The 18,750-nt window shown below is 43.1% G+C and overlaps 1 long non-coding RNA gene across 1 annotated transcript; it reads left to right on the top strand.

Moving 5' to 3' along the window:
• The first annotated feature begins 3,753 nt into the window (after positions 1-3,753).
• On the top strand, positions 3,754-18,477 carry LOC309857576. Its single transcript, XR_014307787.1, has 2 exons — positions 3,754-3,956; positions 18,319-18,477. It is a non-coding gene; the product is annotated as an uncharacterized lncRNA (long non-coding RNA).
• Positions 18,478-18,750: the final 273 nt, after the last annotated feature.

Below are 18,750 nucleotides of genomic sequence, written 5' to 3'. Positions count from 1 at the left end.
GTCTCACTGAGCAATTGAGGGCAGGAAACCTGGCTGGGGTAGAAAGGATGTAGCATGAAAACCAGCCCGATGAGTCATGTAAGATGAACACTGGCCTATAATAAGCACAAAGAATTGTTAGAGGGGAGACGCCAGGAGCATAGGGAGGTGTAGAGGGGTGGGCGGGGTATAAGGCCTACTTCCCTTACACCCCTTCCCTGCTGGTGGTGTGGCCTGCTGCTCCTCAGTTCCCACTGGTTTCACACTCTCCAGGCAAAGCCTGGAGGAGCACACCAGAATGACCTTGGAGACTGAACTCAGAGGCCAGGACTCTTTCTTCAGGCAGGTTTTATCTTCTCTGGGGCTTTTGCATATCTCACCTTATTTGTTTCACAACCTTCAGGTTTCCTTTTATGCTTGTGGAACAAGTGTATTGGGGTTGTTCCACAAGACAAAGGTGGGGCAGGGGAGCTGGTAAGCACTGAAAGGAGCTTTCCTTCTGGGTGATACAAACTCTCCAAATTTTCAAAGCATTCTTAGGAAAACAAAGGCTCTGAGGTCTGTTTTGAGGAAATATGCCAGAAAAGTGATAGGAAGACAGAGTAACAGTGACATGATATGAAATCAAGGAAACTTTGGAGACTGTCAAGATAAATATGTAAGGAAAACAGGGGAAGTCTACCTGAGTATGAGCTACTGTTACCATCATTATGAGTGAAGAGGCTCTTAGTTCTCTAGTTCCTACTTTACTGAGCACATGGCTGAGTGTACTCTGAATTTGGAGATTCGTTTCTTTCCCACACTCACACCACCAAGTTCATAGTGTCTTCTGTGGCAGGATATTTACCACTGCTTAGAGGTGGCACCTCTGTGACAAGTGTGTCATCCCTGTCATAATGGTCCTACCTGGTATCTTGTGTTCTGCTTATGTTTGTAGTTGTATGTCATGGGTTTTTCCAAATTAAATCTGTGTGGTCTTTTCTTGGTTTTGTTGGTGGATGAAGGGTCTTGTTTCTGTGACAGCATGGCCTTCTAGAAGGAGTAGTCCAGACTCTCAGTGTGTGCTGTCCCCTCAAAGAATATCAGAGTTCTACCCCATGCTTCCTTGGCAGACTGAAAACTGGGATCTTGTGATATAGTTGCCATGGGATGACTCTTGTTCCCAAAGAACAACATGATCTTCAAGGTAAGGACTGTAGCTAAACCTCAGGGTGAGAAAAAGCACTGGGGAGGCAGAGAGGCAGAAGCGGCACAAAAGGACAATTCAAGTGACCGCCCAGCTTTCCCAGTCTTGGAAAGTTGAACTATCCAGATGCCCTTGTTCCCAGCCTTGTGTCATCATGTGAGGAAGGCCAATACATCTCTCTCTGGGGGAGCACAAGCTTGTGAGCTGCTCTTCAGGAGGATAGCACCCACTGGCAGATCTCATCATGAGCATGAGCCTCATTCATGCCCACACAGTGTGAAAGTGGTCTCTGTGTTCTCCCTCTGCAGCTGGATGGAAGGAAGGAGCAGAGAAATAGTACATGCTATTGGTGGGACACTGTGGGCCTTTTCACATACATCATTTCATTTAACCTCCCAGGAACTTCTGAGGTGCTAATTATTATTCCCATTATTTTAAATGATGAAACTAAAGCCTAGAAGCATATTAGTTAGCACTAGCTGTTGTAACAACAACAACAACAACAACAACCCAATTGTAAAAGGTTTTAAAAAATGACAGAGGTCTATTTCTCATTCATTTAAATCCCAAGGCGGGGGTTCCTTCTCAAAGGAAACTCTCCTCCAGATGGTACTTCAGAGATCTGGTCCCCTCCACTCTTGAGACTTAATCATTTTGGAGTCTTTTACCATGCTTTGGCTCCAGTAGTGAGACATTTAAAATTTAGTGAGAAGGTTATTTTAGAACTGGGATGAACCATAGCAATAAATAATCCAAACTCTGTATTATTTTATTGATTAAGAAACTGAGATTCAAGAAGATTGACGGATTGGTCAAGGTCTGAAAGTTGGGTCATATAAAAATCTGTTTGTACATTCAGTTCTACAAATATGAGTGAAAATTTGCTGAATGGGCCTAAATAGAGATAGGATTTCCTCCTCAATAAATTAAAACAAACAAACAACCTACAAATTCAATTCAGCTTTTATTTATAGATAAGAAGCATTGGGGTTCAAAGTTCTAGAAATTCTTGGTATGAATATTTGGGCAAGGAAAAAGTAATGCATGTGGCTGTAGGCAGTGTAAGAAATGCCTTTCGGGGGTGCCTGGGTGGCTCAGTGGGTTAAAGCATCTGCCTTCGGCTCGGGTCGTGATCTCAGGGTACTGGTATCGAGCCCCACATCGGGCTCTCGCTCATCGAGGAGCCTGCTTTCTCCTTTCTCTCTCTCTCTGCCTGCCTCTCTGCCTACTTGTGATCTCTGTCTCTCAAATGAATAAATAAAATATTTAAAAAGAAAAAAAAAAGAAATACCTTTCAAGGGAGGTAACAGTAGGTGTTTTTCTCTGCCACTTCAATTTTCACCTGCTTTTCAAAATATTTGTTTCTCTCTATTGACTAACAGAAAGTGTTTCCAATAGGTGACAAGTGGGGTTTCCTGATTCATCATCACAAGGGCAAATCTGATTATGTCTTATCTTTGGTATTCCCTATGTTCCCATGAACTGCGACTTGGAGCAGGATAGGAAAGAGAGAAAGCAAATGTTTTGCAGATCTTTATCAAGTTCCCCTGAGGGAAGCAGCTTGTATGACTAGCATGCAAGGACTGACTAGAAGAGAAGAGGGGTAGTGGATAAAGAGGAATCCAGCGTTTCATACAGAAAGCAACAGCAAATGATGAGTCAGGATAGTTCTGGTGCAAAAATATACAGTGAGAGGATGAAGAAGTGATAGGGTAAATATCGTCCTTTGATTCATTTCTATCTATTGCCACAGAATGAAATCACTTCTCTCCCTAGGAGATTAAAACCCAGTCTTTCTGTCTCCACCACAGAATGTCTGCTTTTCTCATTAACTGGACTTCCATATGTGGTACGGGATGACCTAAGCTGTGGAGGGCAGCGGGCTGACCAGAACAAAGGTCAGATTGTAATCTCCAAGCATGAAATCTATTTTTTGTCCACACTCTCAACATCCACTTCCTACCACCAAATAAAAGGTAGAAGAAAGAACAACATAAAACTGTAACAACAAAAGGTTGTGATGTGAAATAAAGCCCTGGAAACATCATCTGCTGTTATCAATGCGTTTGGAACTAAAATCTTCCCCACTCATTTGGCTCTGATGGTATGCCGGACAGCCCTAGGGAAATCTGTAACAGCAGGGCCCAAGGACACATGACCTGTTAAGGAGACCATCACGAAAATAGGATGCATGCTTATTTTATTTGTAGACACAGTAAGTCCAGGTTTGCATAATGACTTTTTTTAAGGGAGAGAAATAATCTGTAAGAGAAAAAGTTATTGGTTTTGAACACTATATTTTATCTGTTTGGTTCTTTGTGGTTGCCAAATCTACAAAAGTGCAAAGCTTAAAAAAACAAACAAACAAACAATCAAACCCAACAACAGACAACTCTTATTGAAATCTCTTGGAAGATATAAAATCTTCCAGAGAAGCCCCTGCGTTTTCCTTTAAGTTAGACAACAAGTGGAGAGAAGTGAGTTTGTTGTCCCAGAGTACATGGGAGCAGACAGGGGTGGAGTTTAAGTCTGAACTTTGAAGCATTTGATTCTTATCAATTGATTTCGAGCGAATTAGTTTTCTGAGCTCTCTGGAGGCTTGGGTGATTTTAGTAGTGGAATTCTGATGCTCTCCAATACCAACAAAGACAAAAAACATACAAACCATGAGGCTAAGATTGGAGAGCTCTCAACTACAAGGGAATTTTTAAACATCTTTTTTTTTTAACAGCCCTGGCCTGAAGTATCTGGGAGATGTCTTTAGAATGTTCAGATTGGCTTCCTGCTAAAGGTAAGTGCATGGCTGACAGTGAAGTCAAGGTGAAGAATGCATATAGAGCAGGAAAGGTAAAAGGCATCTTTCTTTTCAATTGCAAGAGTTTGGTGACGAACTGTCTTAATTTACTTTTTTAAAAATTTGTTTTATTTTCCGATTTTATTTGGTTTGTAGTATTATTTTCCTTGGGCTTGATATGGCAAATGTGCAATACTTTCGGCAACTTTGGATAATAAAATGGAAAACCCTGTTTCTAGTCAGGAAGAAACACAGCTGAAATGCCATTTGACCCTCACAGTGACTGCAGCCTGCACACTCCTGCCACAGGCTCCGGGAGGGAGGGCTGGCTTGGGTCTCCACATGCACCCCCTCCCGCGGCTCCTCCCCTTCTTTCCTCCCACGCTTCTCCCAAAATGTACAAGCTTCAAAGCAATCTCTGATAGCTAAGTGACCAAGTCCTGGAAGTCTGACATTGGGATAAAACTTGGATGTTCTGGAAAAGACTTTGGAGGCAGAATAGGACAGGCAGCAAAACCCAGATGCTTCTACAAACAGCTCCATTTTGGTAATGGTTCCTGCAATGATTTCAAATCAGCAAAATATCTCTTTTAAAACAGATAGTCTTCTGGCTGCTGTGCTGGGTTGTTTTGCTTTGTTTTGTTTTGGTATGAAAACATTTTGTAGTTCAGAAAACTTTCTTTAATAAAAAAAGTTATATATTTTCTTCAATACTACAGTCAAGTAGCTAAAGTGTTGGAAATGTTAACAGCAATGAGACCATATTTGTTGTAAGAACTTAATGCTCTGTCTGATTCCTTGCATTTTTCTTTCTACCTCCCTCCACACTTCTTTTTGTCTTATTAAAAGGATACCCATGATGACTTCCTGGGTATATTTCTAGACGAAGAAGAAGAAGAAGAAGGAGGGGGAGGGGGAGGGGGAGGTGAGAAGGGGGAGGGGGGAGGGGGAGAAGAATTCTTTTGTCTTAAATTCCATTAGTTTTTGAGCCTCTGGAATTTCACAAGAGGTGTCAAATTTAGCTGACCCCAAACTTTTCGCTTGAACAGAAATAGAAACCTAGAGGGGAAAAGCCATGCTGTGTGCTAAGGATATATGACCCATGAAAAGAACTACAACAGAATATGTTAAATGATCTTGTTAAGAGCATTACAACTCTTCAGAGTTCTGTTTTACCTCTCTTGAGTGGGGTGTATAAAACTTTGTTCAGATTTGTTGTGGCTGACTCTAATAAAAATAATTTAAAACACAAACTTGAAATGAGTTTTTATTCATTAATTTAACGATTTTACCAATACTACCTTTTTAATTTTCTTCACCTCTTTTTTTTTTTTTGTCACTAACTGTCATTTATTTCTGAAAGAAGCCAAGACTCCTTAGAAAAATAGCTGATTACAGATCTGTGGTTGGACATGTACAATTTTTATTTTCTTCACCTCTTTTGTTGTCATTCATTCATTGATTCAATGATTAGTAAGTGTTTATCGTGTTTTTATGGGGGAATAGAAAGATAACTAAGACACAGATCCTACCTGCGAAGTCTCAATTTTGTTAATTTTAAAACTGAAATGTTATGTCTCTGATTTTTTAAATCCAATGAAATGATGAGATGCTATTTATATGTCATGCCTTGGGTGCATTCTACAAATACACATTGGTATTTTATGGCATACATAGCTGGATTTGGCGGGCCTTTTGCCATTTATGGTTTTGCTTATAGATCTCCCACGGGCCTTTAGGGTTTCCTCAGAAAGACCTTGCTATTTCTAGAACAGGACGTTACACTTCTTGGTGATACCAGATGTGTATAGACATGCTTATTCTTCCTCAGAATCTGTGCAGTGGTGTATGTGAGACTGCACATGAGCACAGAAAACCGTCCCTGCCACAGGAACTTGCAGTACTATGGAGACAAACAGGGTAGGAAAATATCTGCCATAAGACAAGTTCCATAACAGAGTTTCATACCAAGTGCTACTATGGGAACGTAGTTGGTATGAACTTGGAGAAGGGGTGTAGGTGGTCTGGGAAAGTTCAATGTAGGAGATGACACGGGATGCCCAGATGGAAAAGAATGGCATAGAGGGCAAGTGGCGAATATGCCACCTATCCAAGTGTTTTGTGGAAGAGGAGGTGGAGCCTCGGGCTGGTGTTCTTCTTCTGGCCAGAGCTGCCTCTATAGCTGGCCTAGAATGTTTGTTCTATACCAAATCCAGTCACAAGGATGTCTGTGACTCTCCAATACACATACCTGTGTGAGTCAGTCTAAATGAATCCAGTGGTGGTAAGGACCATTCACTTGGAGATACTCTGAGATTCTAGGAGTACTGTCCTTGAAATCTGGAAAGTTCTAACAGCAGGCCCTCTTTGCGTAGAGAGGAAAATAATTTTTCTTCTTATTTTTGAAGAATCTTTTTGCTGACTTCAGCACACTTCACTACATCTGCATAGCAACTGAGAAAGTCCCATATAAAGTCCTGTTGTATGCCAGGCGCAGACTGACAGGCACTGGGGCAACCTCAGTCTTGCCCTACGGGTCTGCCCAAGTGCACACAGCCTTCAGGTGTGCAGCCCAGGTCTTGGGACCCTCTGTCCACTGTACCACATCAATCTGATTTATTGGAAATGACTTTTTAAGATAGTGACCATCTTGTGATTATGTAGAATGATATGCTACATAAGCATGTGTAAATTCCTGGCATCTGAAATTCCATCTCTAAGGATCTCTTCCTCCTATAATAGTCATGACAAGAAAAAATTCGAGCAAGTCTTATCAGTTGTGTATGCAGAGAATATCAGAGGTTCTTATCAGAGCTGACTACTACTGGGGTGGTGTCAGGGTGGGCGATGCCTATCTATTACTGAGCAGGTGAGGGCGGACAGAGCCGCAGGATCCATGAAGAGGAGAAGAGCCGGGAGCTCAGAGCCATTTTACTTATCAAATATTTCCTGTTTGGGACACACTTGAATTGTTTCTTGGATGGATCATCCAAATTTGCTGGAAAATTGGTTGTCAATGTGACAGCAGCAATGAGGGAGGGTTGTCCGATTTCCTTCCTTGTGATCTGAGCCTCAGGTTGTAAATATTTTGGATAACTTCAGTGGGATCCTCCTTGTCACCTATAATCAGAACAAGCCAGCCACATAGTGGAAATAACTCTGGGTGGGACAGGCTTACCTTTTCTGTAGAGTGCTCTGACAACCATATCCTATAATAGGACCTCTTCCCCTCTGCTCAGGGTACTGTGTGGAATGGGCACAGTGGAGATTGTCTGGGAGTGTGGCCCATCTCTGTTGCTCCTGGTAGATTCTGGGTAGCTAAGGAGGGGCTGTGTGGTCTGCCTGTGTGCCCAGAGCCAACGGGCACCATAAGCTGGGAAACAACGGGTAACTGGGTCCTTTTCCAGCCCAATTCAGATGTTCCATTATGAGTCTTTAGAGTTGGACCAAGCTAGTCTGAGTATAATTCTGTTTACCTGACCTAGTTAAATGGCTTTTTTTTTTTTAAACAGGGAACTGAATTCGTAGCTTTTTTCACCCAATAATTATTGCACATGAGATATGGAAGGGAAACTTCTGGATATTAATTGCTTCATTTTGGAGAGTTGCTGTGTACCACAGTGGCCAAAGCATAGGCTTTGGAGGCCTGAGAACTTGGGTACTGATTCTCAGGTCTTAACTATGTGAGATACACAAGCTTTTGATGTCTGAGTTTCCTCCTTTCTAGAAAGGGAATAATAGTACTTATGCCCAGGTTGCTCTAAGGATAATGTGAGGTGACCATGTGGAGGGCAGGGTACTGTGATCATTGCTATCAGTATTATCATCATTAGCCTCCAGAAATTAAAGTCCCTGTCTGTGCTTAGAAAGACAGGTCCAGATCTAGTGAAGAGCAAGTGGCCTGTGCCCCAGCACTAAGTCTGGTCACTCTGTGCTGTGTGACCTGAAATATGCTCTGTATTTATATGTGGCACCAATTACAGTCTCCCACTCAGTGATGTATTGAAAGCAGACCACAGGAGCAGTGGCATCTTTTTTCTATGTTGCATAGACATGCTCCTGGGACATAGAGGAGAAGGAAACAAGCTCTAAGAAAATACAAGACCTGACATGACTTTGAAGGTAGGTTTTGCCCTGTCCCTGTGAAACCTGTGGAATGCCCTTAATTTCTAGAAACCTTAGTTTTCTCATCTGTAAAATGGGAATAATAGTAGAGCCTCAATTACTGAGGATGACTGAGAGGACTGAAGAATCTGAAAAGGTACTTTGCACATTGGCTGGCACACAGCCAGCACCCCCAACATGGAGTTACTGATATTCCTGGTACTTCCTTATCGTCATTATGAGAAGTGCTAGGAGGAAAGTGAGGTCCTCATCTTCTTCCATTTGAGTGCTGGGAAAGAACCTCAGCACTTTGCTTCCACGAGTTCCACCAAGTCACAACCTGTAATTAGACAATCACTTGTGAGGAGCTTCACTCCATGCCCATCCACATACTCCACAGGGAGGGCTGCTGGCTGGCTTTATATGAAATAGGAATCCCATCTGTTTGCTTTTCCTTCTTGGATCCTGGCTCCTGACCTGGCACATGGCAGGTGCTCAATAAATATTTGCTGAACAAATTCATACAGAGGGATAATACATTCTTGTTACCTCTCTGGACCATCTCCTTCTGGGACAGTTAGAAGATCACAGGCTCTAGACAGAGCCTTGGGTTCAAATCCCATGTACCTGGCTAACTAGCCTTGGTGGCACTGTTGACACTTGTGCCTGGTGTTCCCAGATGTGAGGTGTGGCGCTGGTGACCACACCTGTCTCCCAGAGTTGTTCTAAACATAGGGGAAGTGGAAGTAGTGGAAGGTGAATTTCAACAATCTTCCTTTTTTATGAAGATATCTTATAGGACTTGAACTAGCATGTTGGAGTTTTCCTAATCACTACAGCATACTTTTAATACCTTTTCCAAAGAGAGGAATTCTCCTGTTTTTTTATTAGTTTTGTCTGCCTAAACAGATGTGTTGCACATAAATGCACTAAAGTTAAATCCAGTTTCTAAAAACACATAAAACTAAATTATGCCAGATTACCAATTTGATCTTGTATTTCAGCCTTTAGAACCTAACCAGTCTGATTTAGTAAAAATAGGAGTGTTCTTCCTCACTGAGGCATCTTAGGGTTGCTAGGCAATTTGTAAATTTATGTCTCTTGTTCCCCCCTCCCCATTTATTTGCTAGACTCCTTTTTTTTTTTTTTTTAAGATTTTATTTATTTATTTGGAAGAGATCACAAGCAGACAGGGAGGCAGGCAGTGAGAGAGAAGGAAGCAGGCTCTCTACTGAGCAGAGAGCCCGATATGGGTTCGATCCCAGGACTTTGGGATCATAACCTGAGCCAAAGGCAGAGAGAGGCTTTAACCCACTGAGCCACCCAGGCACCCCTGCTAGACTCATTCTGATTCTACCTTGCTTTGATCTTTAGAGACACACCTGAGGACAGCTTACCCAAGTATCAGTTAGTGTTTAAGAATCTTCTCAAAAGACAGTTCGTTCCAGAATGTACCCTCTCCTAATTCCGGTATCCTAGGAAGGGCACCCCAAAATACATGCCATGATTTGGCCCTCCTTTCTCACTTCCCTCAAAAGGAGTTTCATTCCTTCCCAACTCTTGGCAATGTAGATGTCACCTGGCACTGGACACCCAGGGCCCTCAGGGAGCATGAATGTGAGGAGGCCCAGCCCTGAGTTGATCAGTCCACTGTGGCAGCACCCACTTAATTTCCCTACCTGCAATTTGAAGGTGATGGTTTTGGGCACACAGCTCGCAGAATAAGGCTGCGGAGGTGCCCTGAGAAAAAAATGTGTTAGAAAAAAATTCCGACCTTTCTACTGGTGGAAACAAGGAGCATGTACCCATGAAGCAGGTTTCTGATACTTTCTCCAGGGGACTCCCTGGGGACCTCTCTCAGAATGTCTCTGCACGCCCTAATCAGAGGGAGTATGTGGACACCAGGCCAGTCAGCAGGGCTTTCCAGCAACCTGCCACCGTCCCCTCAACCTCATCTCGGATTTGACGTTTTTCCTCCGCGCACTAGCTACCTGTCTCACCGCCAGTAAGGTCCCACACCCTCACTCAGGGAGCCTCTATAGCGTATGCTCCTGTGCGTAGTAACGTTAGCGTTCCTGAATCTGGCCCGGAACCGGTTGCCACTCCTGCCGGGGTCGGGGACGCATTCCTCAGCTCCAGCTTTCCCCCTTGCCCTGCGTCCCAGTGCCCAAGCGCGAACCCCCACCCTCCGCCCACCAGGCCACCCCCAGCCCTGGGTCCCACGATCCCAGGCCCTGTCCGCGCCCCCGCCCCGGCCCAGCCTCCACCTGCCGCCCGCAGCCCGGCTGACAGCCTCCCCGCCCCCGCCCCCCCTCCCGCGCTTCGCTGGCGCCAGCCGCTGGATGGGTCTTGCACTTTGATTATTTGTGTTAACAGTTAATTTAGCACCGTGGCCACGTGTGCCAAAGCTGCCTCCACTTCCTGCGCACTCCCAACAAATGGCACTTTTATGAGACCTTTCGAAGCGGCTCAGGCGCAGTTTTCGGCGTCCGTGGCCTCCGCCTGGGCGCACAGACACCGCTTCTCTGGCCTTCCACTCTCCACCCGGGGCGCCCACTCTGTTCAGGCCACGTAGCAGCTGTGGTTTTGAGAAGTTTGCCGGAAAGGAGCTATTTCTATTTCTGGTAACCCCGCCCCTCCACCGGCAGCACTGTCTGATCTAATGGAGATTTATAGAGCCGGCCCTGTGCTCACCGCGACTGCGCTTTCCCGGACGCCCGCTTGTTGCCCGGTGCCTGGGATTACAAAATCTGTCCTTGGTCCTAGCAGAGGGCTGACTGCTGTCCTGACAGGCTCGGCAGACTTGCGTTCCGCCTCCTCCCCACCCCACCCCAACCAATTTTGTAAAATGTGGAAACACGCACGGAACATTTCTGATCCCTTTCGACTCATCCTAACATCCCATTCATCCCTCAGATCTAATTTCTTTCATCTCCTCTGGGGTGGTTCCTTGTGCTAAAATGCCTTGATGTCACGAAACACGTGTTTTGGCTTTTAATCCCTTCATAAGATTTTCCTAAGTGCGGCAGCAAGGAGAGGGAAATGGCTCTTCCAAAGAGTTACAGAGAGGAGGCCTTAGAGTTTTCTAAACTCTGGCTTTTCTTTTAAAGAACTGATTTTTTTTTTTGCTTAGATTTTTAATATAGATGATGTTCCAGAATATTAATAATATTTGGTCTTTTCCTAAAGGGCAAAATTCTAGTCATGTTTGCAGTGAATGTTCTGGCACAGAGAAGGGGCTGTGTAAGCTGATTATCAGAACTTAGAAAGAGGGGTTTTATGTGAGCTGGCAGGGACCCTGATCTTTTCTGGCCTAGGGGACCTGAGTAAGCCTGGGCCAATTTTAGTGTAAACTGGGGATTGCAATCTGCCTTACTATTCTTCTAGAGTAGTTTACACTAGAGATTGCCCAGGATGGTCTCAAATTCTTGCATATCCTGCATTCTTCACTCCATTTTGGATGGCTGGAGGTTGGGCCCCTCCAGTTCTCAGGGAAGGTTTCTGAGACCTACACTTAATGGTGGATTTACCTTTTGTGTTGGAGCTGGGTGTGCATTTAACTTCACTTCTTTCTATTTAACTCTTTCACTTTCTCTGACCATTCAAACTGAATGTCCTGCCGTAAGATTCCCCTGTAGTCACCTACCATTTGGCAAGAACCACTAATTCTCCCCTTAAAAATGAGTGTTTGGGGCTGACCCCACTCCCTAAAGAAATGAAAATGTAAATGAATGCCTTGAGCTTGTGTCTGTGTGTTGTGATATCTGACCAGGGATGATGAAATCTGTCTTCATACCCACAATGCTAAAACTGTGTTTTGTTTTGTTAAAGGTTTTATTTATTTATTTGAGATCACACAAGTCGGGGGGGGGGGATGTGGCAGAGGGAGAGGGAGAAGCAGAATACCCCTGAGCTGGGAGCTCAGCAGGTGGTATCCCAGGGTCCTAGGATCATGACCTGAACTTAAGTCAGATACTAAACCCTTCTGAGCCACCTAGGCACCCCTAAATTTATGTTCTTAAAGGTCACCAGTTGTCAAATTCATGGCCAAGACCTAATCTTCATTCCCATTAAGTTCTCAAGCATATTGAACAAAATTGTTCAATCAGGCTCTGTCTGGAAACTCCTCTGATCTTTGTAGCCAAGGACCCCTCCCCCACTTCCTTTTCCTACGGCTATCTCAGGACTGGATGGGTGCAGGCTCCATCTTCAACACCTGTCTTTTTGCAGATGACTCTGAAATTGAAATGTTTAGTCCTAAATGCCAGACCCATATTTCTAACTAAATCAGACACTTAGGAGTGGTTGAATTGGCATCATCTGAAATGTAACATGTTCATTCATTTGTTTGTTCAAATAATGCTGATAGCCTGATGTCTTTATTCTTGGTGTTGGGGGCACAGTAATGAAAAAATAAGACATCAAGTTCCTGTTTTGGTAGGGGGAGAATCTATTGGGAGCAAGGTCACAAGGGCCCAGCACCGCCATGCTTCTCCCATTTCCTGGGATCACACACTTGCAGTCTATTTAATGTTATCAACATTAATGTTTCCATTTTATCTAGTCTTATTGGTTCTCCCTTAACAATGGCTTTCTCATCCATTCTTCCTTTATTTTGTTCTCCTTTTCTCCTTCCTTCAGAATTCCTAACTACTTCTAGACTACCCCCTACTAAAACTGTGATCTTTTCTCCCTCTGATGCTAGATTACTTTTCAAAAAGTATAGATCTGATCAATTCAACTATTAATTAACAAACAAATATATTAAGAACCTACAATATTCCAGACACAAAGGTAAGTGCTGAGCTTATGGAGGAAAAAAAAAAAAAGAAAAGACAGCTGCAGAGGGGCACCTGAGTGGCTCAGTGGGTTAGGCCTCTGTCTTCGGTTCAGGTCATGATCTCAGGGTCCTGGGATCGAGCCCCGCATCGGGCTCTCTGCTCCTTGGAGAGCCTGCTTCCTCCTCTCTCTCTGCCTGCCTCTCTGCCTACCTCTCTGCCTATTTGTAGTCTCTGTCTGTCAAATATATAAATAAAAATCTTAAAAAAAAAAAATAGCTGCAGAAATCCTTACAGATCTCTACTTTATAGATAACTGGACTAAAAATCAAATTAAAACACAGTGCAATTACTAAGAAATTGGATTCTCTATCACCTACTAGATTAAACTTATGTTTTCCTACCATGGATCCAAAGACCACCACCTGGGCCCAACCTGGAGCCCTAACTTCCTTTAATCTGCTTCCTGTCCTGATGGCCACACTGTGCTAAGTGCCTCTTCCAGAGCCCTGCCCCACCTTTCCTGCCATTCTGTTTTGCCTTTGCCTTTTCTGTTTGTCGGCAATGCCCTGGCCTTACCATCACTATCAATTCAAATTTATTCTGTCCTCTAAAATGGAGCTGAACCCTGTATTTTCCAAGCAACCATTGCTTAGAATTCCTCCAACTGAAATCTTAGCCCCTTTTCCAAGCTTTTTTAGCATTCTTTTTGGATCTGTTCCATGATGTCATCAGACACTGCCTAATATTGTAGTTATTTGGACCTCTGAACCCCCTGCTATAGTGTAAGTTTCCTAAGAGCAGAGACCCCATATTCTTTATCTTGTTATACTCTATGGTGACACTGTGACAACCTGAAGATGTAGACAGGAAGAAGTTTTGAGTGAACGAATGGCTAATTGAGAGGGCTCACAGAGGAAGTAGACATTTTTGGGGCTTTAGGAACAGGGGGGATCATATTCAGAGTTTCTGATGTGAAGGAGAAAGGATCCTTCTCAGAAGAGAGGAAACTATAAAGGTGTAGATCAGTGGAAAGAATCCGCTGACGGAGAGTAGACAGCAACATCAGTGGTTGGAACATCATGGTTAGAACAGGGCCTGTGAGTTGGAGAGGCTTTAACCTAGTATATTTTCAGTAAGAATTTAAAATGATTGTGTCAGAAACCCCCATAGGAAAAAAGACCTTATTTTACGTGAGCTAAGGGGAATGACTCAACCCTGATCTCAGGGTGAAACTGGAATAGACCAGCCCAGAAGAATAGTAACCCCAGGGACTAAAGAGAAGTAATGACTAGAAGCTTCCAAAAGTTATCTAATTCCTTTAACCGGTTGATTGAGTGATGTAGTTTGTTCTTTTGCAATCTACTGTACCCTGAGTTTTCCCCTTGCTCCCAGGGGGCCCATTTTCTATGGATGAACCATCAAGACTGACCTTTAAAAGGATGAAGGATTGTAGGGATCACAGAAACACAGAGGACTTCCTCATATTATAGATGAGGAAAGCAGACTTTCAGCTGCTCATCAGTGGCAGCTGGGTTGTAGCCCTTTCTGCCGCATTCGCCAGGTGGATTTTTTTTTAGGATGCTTTTGACTTACATTGAAAAAGCATTTTAAAGTGGCTTAAGCAAGTAAAGAAAGGCATTTCTCATATCTCAGAAAGACTACAGGCTCTAGATCTGTGGCTCTACTTCTTCACGGTTGACTCTGACTAGCAGCAGCACCTGGGGCAGCAGGTTTGCATCCACCTGGATGGTGAGGCTGACTGGCTGCAGGTGGCATTCCAGAACCATCACTGACAAGGAGGATGGGGATGTAAGCTTGACTTAGATGAGTCAGGGCTCACTCATGGATTTGGACATGGGGTCAGATTTCCCTGAGATCTGTTGGCTGTCTAGATGTCTTCTTGAAAAAGAGTAAGAGGAAGGAATGCTTGGTAGGCACCAGAGAATGGCTTGGAAAATGGAGGGCAGTTCCTCACACATATCATGCTTGGGAGCTACATAGCATCCAACAACTTACAAAGAATGTTGGTTGAGTTTTAAGTGCTTAGAAGTCAGATATTTTACTTTTTAAAAAACTGCCTATGGCATCTTAGAGCACGCTCACTGCCTGGGATTCTGGGTCTGTGCAGGCAGTGAGGCTGAAGCTGCTCATGTCCTCTGGTCACATCCTGTCCCCACAGGTCTGCCTCCTGCCTGCCCTTCCTCCAGTCCCTCCACCTCAGTTACTGGCTGATTCTCTCTGCATGTTTGTCATCCATTCTGTCTTTTCCCATCAGGCTTTTCTTTCTTCCATGGATGCATATGCCTGGTATTCACACTGAAGTAGCATTTAAATTCTGAGTTGAGGTAGATATTAGAAATTGGAAAGGTGCATTAAAATATTTTCCATTCCTATTCTTTTTTAGAGATAACTTCTCCTATTCTTTTTTAGAGTACAAGTGAGCAACCACTTGTACTGGACATTGTATATAACATGATCCCATCAAAGCCAGGCAAGAGCTCTGTGAAGGGGTTGTTAAGATACCTGACTACAATCATATAAGTTGTTGGGGTTCTGAATTTAAACCCTATGTTTTTATCTTTACAATCTTCTGCTAAAGTCTGTCTCACTGAAGAAAATTTAATATTGAATATAAGAAAATTTAATATTGCATTTTAGTCATCAGCATGGGTGGCTAAGTAAAAGTCAGCATCTATAACCCACCAAAGAGGGCTTGGTGTTTTCTAACTACTTCCTATTATACATTTAATGAGGTTTGTCTGGGAACAATGCACTCTATATAGTGGAACAATTTGATTACATTCTTCACTGATAGAGATTTGGGTAGATCAGGGGCCAACTGTACCTCTAATATATTTTTACATGTGGATAGAAATACCATAGCCTGATTATATGGAGTCTAGCTTCTTCAAGACTGGGCATCTCGTGCCCAGGCACCACTACTGTGTAGGGATCTCACAGTGCCAAGGCCTTTGTGGCTGATGATCAAAGCAGGAAAGAGACAGTCCAGGCTGGCCTCAGTTGGGCATTTGCTTTACCTGTTCAGGTTCTACCACAGCTCTTGCACATGCTGACATTATCTATGCTGGGCATATATATGGCACAGACCAAGAGCATTGCTTCTAAAAAGACAACATATCCAGGTGTGTGAAGAATGATCTGGTGTCTGCGACTTTCATTATGACAAAGTATCCCAGGGAAAGCTTTGCTGGCATCCTGACTTAGGTTAAAATTAGCAATGTGGATTTATTAACCAAGAGGCACTGAGCCCTGTTCTTCATATCCTCCCTAGATTCTATGAGCTAGCTACTCTGTAACATTTCAATAAATTGCTGTTTACTATAAGTTGGCCAAGCAGGTTTTCATTTCTTGCAGTGAAAGAGAACTGAAACCATGATGAAATGACAGGTAGATGGTGGTTTAGAAAGCACAAAAATATAATTCATTACTTGATTATCTCAAATGCATAAAGCCCGCCTGGCATCCTAGCCTGTGTCTGTGAAGAAGCCACATTAGGGATATAGTGTTTAAACCATTTAAATCATTTGCCTAGTGGAAACAGACTGTGATAATATATCCAGAATGACCTATTGGCAGTTTCTTACTTTCTTACTGGTGTTGTCTCCAGCTTCTATCTTATTCTGTGAAATATGCCCACTTTAAACTACTTCAGAGCCTTAACTATCATCTGGGCCAAGCAACAGTTATAGATAAAGATGAAGGAAAAAACAAAATTAGAGGTAGTGGTTTTTGAATGAGGATTGGGGATTGAATTTAGAGCAAAAATAATTTTGGGTTTGAAGAGGGTATATATAGCTATTTTAATCCTCCTTATTCATCTATCTAAAGAATTTCTGTACATTATGACAACCAAGACTTTAGTCCTCAAGCTGGCTAAGGGAAGGGTCAGCTGGTATGGTGGTTCTGTCAATAAAGCAGAACGGTTTTCTAAGATGTTGTTTGAGGGATCCTTCAGAGATAATGCAACCTCCACCCAGCCCTCACTTAGTAAAAACAGAGGCTCTGATATCCATAGAAGTGAAACTGAGGTGAAGCATTCCCCAAAGCTGGCCACTTCTCCAAGGCATCTGGCTAGCACATTTTGTGTGTTAGCTTCACCATCGTGATCACTGCCCAGACCTGTGTCCTTGGTTTAGGATTCACTGAGCAGGTAGACATGGAACACCCCAAAATAAACAAAGTTGAATAAAGGAATGTTGGCCCAAAAGAAAGACGCACTTACTGTTGACTGTGTCTTCTGGTGCCCTGATGATGTTGAGATGGACTCTATAAAGCATTGTTCCTAGAGGTCTTACATTCTCACTCTGCTTGGGAATAAACAATTGTTTGAAGCTTTGGTCAGCTGAAAGCACATCATTGCACTTACCTGAACATAAATAAACTGGTTTTGTTATGGAGGAGGTTATTATGCATTGAGCCAAGTTTATAGGTGTGGGATTTGAAGTAGAACTATAAGTTTTGGGGTTACAGTTAGTAGAGTGTTTCAGTGAACTTGTTTTTTGCCCTATCATTATAGGCTTTGCATTTCTGGGTATTATTTTGTACCTTTTTGGTTTGAATGAAAGATTCTCCCAATTTTCTCTTTATTCAGTGCCAAAGTTGAGTTTCCAAGTGAGTAAATGACAGCTGAGATTCGCTGTTATGGATTAAGCTGTTGTAAGAAAGGAAACCAAATTCAGAACTACACCAGCTAGGTCTACCTTAATGTGTATTCCAGTGTTTTAAAACTATGAATAAAAAGAGGAAATAAGTCACTCCTATGGAAGTTGTCACAGATTGCCACATGGCTAGTGGAAATGTGTCCTGCTTTGCTTGGGGTTTCTTCAGCTAACTTCTCCTGACTTTGCTCTCAAGAACCAGTCAGGAAAGTCCTCTGAATCTTTACTTATGCTTTGGACAGCTTCACTGCACTGTGGCTGTTCCACATCTTATTTCCTAGTGAGTCAGTATTGAAAGGAAACTCTCAGAGGGCTTCCACTTGCTTCTATTTGTGTTTTTACTTGGTTTGTGAAATGATATTGTTTAAATCATTTCCTAGATTAACTTCAGACACTGTTAGAATCACAGTCCATGAGGAGTTGTCTGATATGGTTGTAATATATAAGAAATTAGTACTTTCTGGCAGAGAAAAAGATCCATTCTTAGATAATATTTTGAGCATCACAGCGAAGGACTTCCTCACAGAGATCTATATGGGGCGTTATGTTCCCATCAGGAGATTGGAGACACTTTGAGTTTTAAAAGAATAATGGGTTTGTTTTTTCCCTCCATGGGGGAACTGTATCACTCTCCCTGCCCCCAGCTTAAGCTAAGAACCACAATGCAAAATTCTGAGGTTTATAAATGTTTTGACCTAAAATCTAGTAGCTTTGCTCTCCAAGTGGTAGATGGGGTAGAATGAAAACGCTGACAATGTCTTGTATCACAGCCAGCCATCTTCTTGTTCATTTCAGGAGACAGATGAACTGCCTCCGGTCAGTGAGAGACGATGGGACCAATCCTGAGGGTGCCAGCTCCTGAGGAACTTGGAGCACAGGGCCCTTGACTTGACACTAAGCCCTCCAGGATGGAACAGAACCTTAATGTCATTAAAATATCAAAATGTATTGAAACTTTTCCATCAGTTTATTTAATTTGCATGGAATGAAAGGTATGTTGCTTCTTGTTAAATCTGCATGAAAATACGTAAATTTCCCAGGAAACCTCATAAGGGATAGATATAGGGAAAGACCTTGTGGTAGGCTGGGAGCACTTGTGCGGACATGCATACATGGAGCTGACTGTGTACACATATTCCTGCTGGGAATCAGAACATGTGTCTGCTCTTGCAAGGACTACACTCTCACAGGGATTCTGGGCCCTTGTTCAGGACACCCATGCCTCAC

Source organism: Mustela nivalis, assembly GCF_964662115.1.
Source record: "Mustela nivalis genome assembly, chromosome: 2".
Lineage (NCBI taxonomy): Eukaryota > Metazoa > Chordata > Mammalia > Carnivora > Mustelidae > Mustela > Mustela nivalis.
This window is presented reverse-complemented; position numbering and strand designations above follow the sequence as displayed.